Here is a 7973-nt window from a genome sequence, read left to right as displayed (position 1 = left end):
AAAAAAAAAAAAAAAAAAAAAAAAAAAAAAAAAATCTTCGCAATGACAGTAAACCAGAAATATCAAGCAATTTGATTATTAAATTAGCAACTTTTCAGTTTTTAAAAAAACACTCATCAGATAGCACAACTGGGTTCGGACTAATGAAGGATCTGACGGATTGAAGGTTTTTTTTGTGTGTTAATTTCAAGGCACTTCTATCACTAGATAAAATTGTTGGGGCTTATTTTTTGTTTCCTTCAAAATATACATAAAGTTGACTAAGGTGAAAGGTGCCCTAAAATACTCAAGAATGAAGTGAAAATGCTGTGGTGAATGGATCCCATGTGATTCCTGGAACGAGCTCTGTCTTTTTCCTTTGGTTTGTAGCAGAAATCAGCATTGATGAGAACCCCAGAGTGGTGTGTGTTCACTGTGGGCTGGGATTGGTTATAATACAACACAAACGTTTCTACAAAACCAAATTTAATATACAACAAACACTCACCATGTAAACACATCTTTAAAAAAATCTGGTAATAATTCCAAGGGTCACTTACAGGCTTTCATAAAAGCATTTTATATCAAGAATCTCAATACAGAATGATTTCTATGTCAAAATACATTTACACTGTAAATCATTCAGAGAGAGGAAGGCAGAGGGAGAGGAAGGACACGGAAGGTTGGAGTCTGCTGGCATTGAATTCACTAGCAGCAACTGCCCTGATAAACATTTTTGTTCATCTTCTACTTCATACATTTTGACACAACGTATTCACATTATGACTATGCTTTTACTCACTCTGTGGGCCAGATAAAAGGATGGAGACATGGTCACCATGCTTATTCCAACTGTCACCAGCTCTCTCTCCAGGCTGCCCAGTGGCCCTGCTCCCCTCGGGGACCTGTTTCCGTCCAGGCCAGAGTTGGCTTTGGACACCGAGACCCCAGAAATTTGCAAGCCTGTCTTTCGCACCGACTTTGAGACAACAGGAGCTAGCCAATGCAAAACTGGGGGGAAAAGAAGTCACATAAAAACCACGGGTTGGAGCTTGATCACACCATTTTTATTAGTCTTTCGGAACAAATTGTGTCCTACTGTGAAAAAAAGCTCTTGCAAAAGCGACATGGGAGTGTTTGTTACTATTTTCAACCCTGAGCATTAACACTGCATACCGAGAAGGGTGGTCGAGAAGTTGGTTCCATTTGAAGTACAAGCACAAGCCACTGATATTCTCTATGTGATCAGGTTTTTACAAAAAAATACATAGTTTTCAATAAATAATGCTTAATTTTACAACTTTGATACAGCAACGTCATACACTGTTTTAACACACTAAACTCTGCATGCTATAGTCTACCCCAAGACATAACGTCCCATGCATTTCCTTTTCTCTAGTGCTATCAAACACTTCGTCCTCCAGCGCACAGTCTCAGGTAGCTTCTTACCCTCTTTTCTCTTCATGGCAACAGGTCCTGCGCTGACATGCAAACCCTAAAAAAGGTTCCCCCCCACAAACCACTCAGACTTCTAAACAAAAGGGCTTTTCAGCTTTTCCGCTCCCAACCCTGGAGTGGTTCTGAAAGTTTGTTTCATGCGGCCTTGAAAACTCCACGCGTGTTCACAGGGCCATGCTGAAAATGGCTCTCTGACACCGGGTCACCCTGCCCTGGTGGCCACCGGGAGCTCTGCGCCATGCCGCGGCCACCGGGGCTCCCGAACCTAAAAACGAGGCCTCCGTTTTACAACAGTCCATTCAAACAAAGGGGTCACAAAACAAATGCAAGACTCCTAACCCTACACCATATGTACAACAGCCAAAGCAGACGAAGTGAGGAGTCCATGGCGATGGTGTGGAACGACTTTCCCTGCATGACTCAGGGACGAGGCAATACTGTGTGAACGTAAGCTTGGCCTCCGTTTTACAACAGTCCATTCAAACAAAGGGGTCACAAAACAAATGCAAGACTCCTAACCCTACACCATATGTACAACAGCCAAAGCAGACGAAGTGAGGAGTCCATGGCGATGGTGTGGAACGACTTTCCCTGCATGACTCAGGGACGAGGCAATACTGTGTGTGAACGTAAGCTGGGTGAGGAAAACACAACAGAGGCCCACCGTCCGTATCTATTTGATCAAAGCTCTCTCTATGAGGTGCTACTTGGTAGGATTTCCAGTTGTTCCTTTTGGAAGGGGGAATGGGATGTGTTTAAAGGAAGCGTACATTTAAAAAAAGGAGAGAAACTCTTTGAGGACCTTGGAGGAAATTCCAGTTTTATGTATTTTCCAGCTTGTTGTCATATTGCTTTGTTTTTTCACTGTCCCAGATGAGAAAAATCTACACAGAAGAAGTTTGATCAAACGGTAAGCCGGGAGCCTCTCTCTCTATGCACATCCAGTTTGCTGCAAAATCACCAAGTGCTCACTGGAAACCACAGCTGAACCTCATCCTATTGCTCTTTCCTGGTTTGTTTATTCCTCCGAGTGGTCTCGCCTGAAGCTGCAGGCAGCCACGAGTGAGTTCCCAGATCATTTAAAACCGTCCTATCTGTCCACGGGCAGAGGTACTGGGTCTCACAAAAGTATCTCTACCCAATAAAAATTATTACTTTTATACATGGAACCTTATGAACTTATGTTTCCCTTTGTAAGCCTTCTTATACTTTCTGCACTTTTGTGCTTTTTATTGAGTATAAAAATAGGTCTCCTTTAAAATTCTGTTTAAGTTCACTAAAAAACTACTTGTTTGTGAAATTCTCTTATAAATCCACTGCATCCACATGGAAATAGAGAAACGAATCAGGCAGCTAATGGATATAGGTAGTGTTAAATAAATGCAATGAGGAAAAAAAAAATAAAGGCGTGGTGGGGGTCAGGAAAAAGAATAAGTCAGAAGTAAGGAAAATGAACAGAGCTTGGTTCTGTGAATTTTGTTTAAGTTTTATTGTGGCTGAGAACACAGGATCCACAGAAAGAAAGAGAAAAAAAAAAAGCAAACAAACAAAAAAAACCTCAAACACCCAAACCTGAGCTGGTATCAAAGAGCAGAATTTTTCAGATCATTAAACCAAAGGGGAGATGGTAGAATAAAACAAATAGAAGTGAGAGAATCAGAAATTAAGGAGAAAAAAACAAAGCCGAATCTCAGAAAAACAAGTCACAAGTCGTTATGGAGACGGTTATTTGGGAACTTGGAAATTCTTGTGATAAGATACATAAGGCTCATTCTTGTTATCCTCACAGGCCGTAGGCTATACAAAGGGTTTCTGAAACTGACATTCCTAATGGACATTTTATAAAATTTGGCCCTTAGAATAACTGAGAAATATCCTGAAAAAAGTTTCCCTGAAACTGTAATAAAGAATGCTCATTTTTTTATTTTTATCTACTGATAAAGTTGACAACTTAGTAAACTATTTTCGCTGGTCTTCCCACGTAAGAAAAAAGCACAAATATAGTTGCCTTAGAAATCTGTGAAAAGCAGAAGACCTTGCAGGAAAGGAGTATAAAGATTCTATAAACGGGAGAGTCCAAGAAAAGCCTCTCCCCGAAATGTCCACAAAGATACATATGCCCGTTAGGAGAAAAAAGTAAGAATATACATACTATTAATCATATCAGAGAATAAAAAAGTTAAGAGTGATATAATATCTTTATATTGAATGACTACCTTAAAATAGAGCAAGTTATTTGCTTTATTTCTCAGATTCCTTGGGCAGGTCATCTAAATTCAGACACAAAAAACAAATGTACATTTCTCGTACTATCCCAGTATCAAGATGATGGTGGTTTCAATTCCCAGAGAGGAGAAAAATAAATTTTGCCTTTGGAGCCTTTTTTTTTTTTTCCTCACAAAAAAACAACTAAATCATCCCGCTGGCTACAAGCATGCATATTCAAAGCCCTTCCCCTTGATTAACATGAAAAAGAACATCTCTGGCCCAAGAGTTGCAATGATTTCTTTTTTTTTTCTAGCTAAAGGATCATCATTCTACAAAGAATCTGCCCAGCAATGGGCGTTCCGACAGAACAGACGTAGTATTTGCAAAGCACAGCTAAGTACACTGCCTTTTATGAGCATTTTTAAATAAAAAGGATCATACGAGAGTGTAGGAACTGGAAATTATTTCCATAGTTGAAAGAATCAATAAGATGCTGCTGGCTCAAGTTTTTCAAGATGGAAATCTCACCAAAATGCATTCAGCCTGTGAACGCGTTACAAACAGCAGGGTACCCAACGGGCGGCTCCCAGCTGCGCCGCCCCACCCCCACGTTACCATTTTAAGACATTCTGTCAATGTTCAGTTTAAAATAAGACTTACTTAAGAGACAAAAAAAACTTAAACTTTTATTGACGCCTATCTACTGGCAGGAATACATCGTGTATCGTATTTTGTTGTAGACATTCAATAAAGAATTTATTAACAATGATTTTCACAATGCATTCATCAAAAGAGCCTTAAGCATTGTTAAAAGGGCATTCGAGCGCCTGTCCTGAGTTCTAGCAGGTTTTCAATTTTGATCGCCAACCACTGCTCTCTAGTTTTCCCATCGAGAATTTCGGCCACATAGCTTTAAAGAATAATAAAATTTAGGCCAAATCAAAGCATATTACGAACTGACTGAAAAGTTTCTACCTCACCACAGAAAATGCCCAAGAGTCTCCTATGATTTAAAATGCAAAACACATGCAAAAGTTTTTAGATCTGCAAAATACACAGAATCAGCCTTATCCACGGGTATTGTGTTTTCAGTAAGTTTCAGAGCTGCAGCAGGGCTTGCCACGGAAATTCACCAGCCCCCACCCAACCACGGTCAATTAATTGCAAACCGCTGGTCGAATTTTTCGTGGCTAAAATAAACGTCCCACTCATACCACGATCACATGGGGGCGGGGGAGGTAAACAACTGCAGAAACCCAGTACTACTGGGAACCTCGTTAACACCACCACGCGCCCTTTCTTTCCCAAGTGTTCCACTGCGAGCGGACGGATCAGCGACCGGAAGAGAAAGCCACAAAGAAGAAAATCTGTCCTCCGCAGAGAAGGCTGGCGGCGGCGCGTCCCAGGGTGGGGGCTGGGGCCCCGCTCGTCCAGCCCGGGAGGGAGGCGGGCTGCTGGGAGGGAGGGCTCGGGAGAGGCCCAGGAGGGTGAGGGAGGGCGGGAAGGACGCGGCCCCTTCGGCCTAGAAGCGCTCGTAGCCACGCGAAAGCCTCCCTTGATCTCGCCAAATCTCAATAAAAAAACCAAGGCCCTAATCACTTCGGTAAATTTAAGAGTCGCCCTGATTTTTGCACCGAGTTTCAATTAGCCATAGCAAATCGCCTGCCTTGTAGGCCCCGCAGCTCTGACGAGCTGAGCTCCGCTGCTGGCTCACCCGGCCCCAAGGGCCTCCCCGCCTCCTTCCGCGCGCCCCCTGGGAAAAACGTGGCAAAGGCACCGATGAAGGGGGTGGGGAGGCGTGCAACCCACCGTGGGTGCGCGATCCCGCTGCTTTAGCCAGCCAGGGCTTGTGCAAGGGCTAGGGACAGGGCCAGGTATGGACAAAAGGGTGGGTGGGGGTGCGCTGCCTGAGCAACCGTCCTCAGAGAGCGACGAGCGCTCGCGGTGGGGAGGGGAGCGGCGGCCGCTTAAGGCCCGAGGTCCGAGGAGGGGGCTGGAGAACATCAACATGCAAGACACTTTTCCCGGGGCCCACCAGCAAGGAGGCGGGGTCCCGGGACGCCCTGGGAGGCCCCGGGGCGCCTCGGGAGCCCCCGCCCAGGCTTGGCTTTCTTCCTCCCGCCTCGAGACTCGACAGCTCCCCACCCCAGCGGGCGCGCGGGGACCACAGACCCCGCCTCCCCAGCAGCCACGGAAGTCTGACGCGCCCAGGCGCACGCACAGGCGGGGTTCGGAGAACCGAGCCGGTCCCCAGGCGCCCCCGGAAACCCACGAGCGCACCTCGGGTCACCCTGACGAAGCCACGCACCGCGTATGCCTGCGGCCCCCGCTTGTCTTCCATCCTCAACCCCCGCAGGGGACACAGACGCCAACAACCTCTCCTCTGTCCTCCCCATTTTCCTGGTCACCGCGAGGCCAAGAACGGTGCGTGAGCTCTCACCAGCGTCTGCCTCTGCGCACACGCAAGGGGGGGAAAAATCAAGACTCCAAACGGCCGTCTCCACCCTCCGATGGGAAGCTCGGGATCGGAGAACCCGGGGGCCGCGGTTCCCGCGACGCAAGGTCGGTTCCGGGCCTGCGCCGGGACTCACAGCCTTGCGAGCGTAGGACCCGAGCGCGCGCCCGGAGCAGCTGTGTGCAGAGTCCCGCGTCCGGTGGGTGGGGGCGGAGGAGGAGGTGAGAGAGGAAATGGGGTGGGGTGGAAGGGAAGGCGAGAGAGAAGCTCTTCCCGGTCTCACTCTCCTGGCGGGAGGAGCGGGGAGGGATCTTTAACGCGCGCCTGGCTCTCCGCTCAGCAGTCCCGCGCACCAACAGGCCACGAGTGCCCTACGACAAAAGCACCCCCGTAGGCCGCCACAAAGACTACGGGCCACGCGAGTTCTTATCAGTCCCAGCTGATTTATTAATCACCAAGATACAGACTTCCAGCACACACACACACACACACACACACACACACACACACACACACAAAACCCAAATCAAAACAAAACAAAAAACCAGGCAATGATGACAGCGCATTGAGTCTGCCTCGCCACCATTTGCTACAAAATATGCAGACGGTCTGTATTTTATTTAGATTATATTGCACAAAATGAGAAACTTTTTTAAAACTATGTGCCTTTTCTTCTTTTTTTGCTAAAAATCGAGAATCCAGTTTCAAACCTCCCACCTGGGGCCCCATCCACTATCACAGCGTATAATACATAAATCCCTACTATAGTACAGTACATATACAATCTTTAAACTAAGATAACAGCTCTGAGGTCTATATCACCATTTTCAATAAATCTTTACCTACAAATATGGAACAAATCTCTACTATAGCTGTACAAAAAAAAAGTCTGCTTTTTTTTTTTTAACCACAAGGCCTTTAAATGCAAGGATTACTTTAAAATTTTAATCCTTTTAAAAACCAGGATATAACGTACCAACAGCATGCTAAAAATTAAAAAAAAAGCCAGGAAAATAAATCAAAAGGAAAGAAGTGCCTGAAAGTCTTACTGAAAAAACACAGCAAGAATGTTCCCTTTTCACTGTACAAAAATACGCCTGAAAATATATTAATTTTTAAAAAAGGTTGAGGTCTGTTTATGTATCAAAAATGTTTCAATACCTTTGTACTGAGGTCTTAGGCTGTCTGGTATTCAATCAAAGAGGTATAGGGAACAAGTTACAAAACAAAAGTTGGCAAGTAGAAATCACATTTGTAAAACCATAAACAATTTTGATCTGAAAAGTAAACTCTGATCTTAGTCAGTTCACAGTTTTTCTTTTTGTGTAAGCGTTTGTACAGTCTGGATTCTTCAAGCTCCCTGCAGTTTTGTTTAAGAGTCGGATGCATAGAAGACATCAGTTTTCTCCCTCCAAAAGAAAAAAAAAAGAAAAAAAAAAGAAAGAAAAAGGAAAAAACCCAATAAAATAAAATAAAATCTAAAAAGTTGCAATGGTCCCTTTTTTGTTTTTTTTTAAAAAAACACCAGTTCGTTAAGATCTCTTAAGAAACAAGATCACCAGCTCCCCTGGGTAACAATTGTGCTGCCAAAGGGGTTCACGGTAGACGTCTTCGCCTCCCAACACCACCGGCCTCCGACTGCGCCTTCCGGAGCGGCGCGGCCTCCCCTCCCCCGCCCGCCCCGCCCCCTAACCTTTGTTGCAATCACGAATTTCAGGAAAAAGAAATAGTAGTTAAAAAAACACATTTTTGGGTTGGGTGTGGGGAAAAAAAAATCACAACTCCAGACTAGTATGCAACTATCTTGAGAACACGATCAAAGAAGGAAGAGGGTGGGGGAACCAATGGAAAAAAAAAAGGCGGAAGATATTTT

The sequence above is a fragment of the Fukomys damarensis genome, unplaced genomic scaffold (assembly GCF_012274545.1).
Source record: "Fukomys damarensis isolate Sample0158 unplaced genomic scaffold, DMR_v1.0_HiC HiC_scaffold_25, whole genome shotgun sequence".
Classification (NCBI taxonomy): domain Eukaryota; kingdom Metazoa; phylum Chordata; class Mammalia; order Rodentia; family Bathyergidae; genus Fukomys; species Fukomys damarensis.
This window is presented reverse-complemented; position numbering follows the sequence as displayed.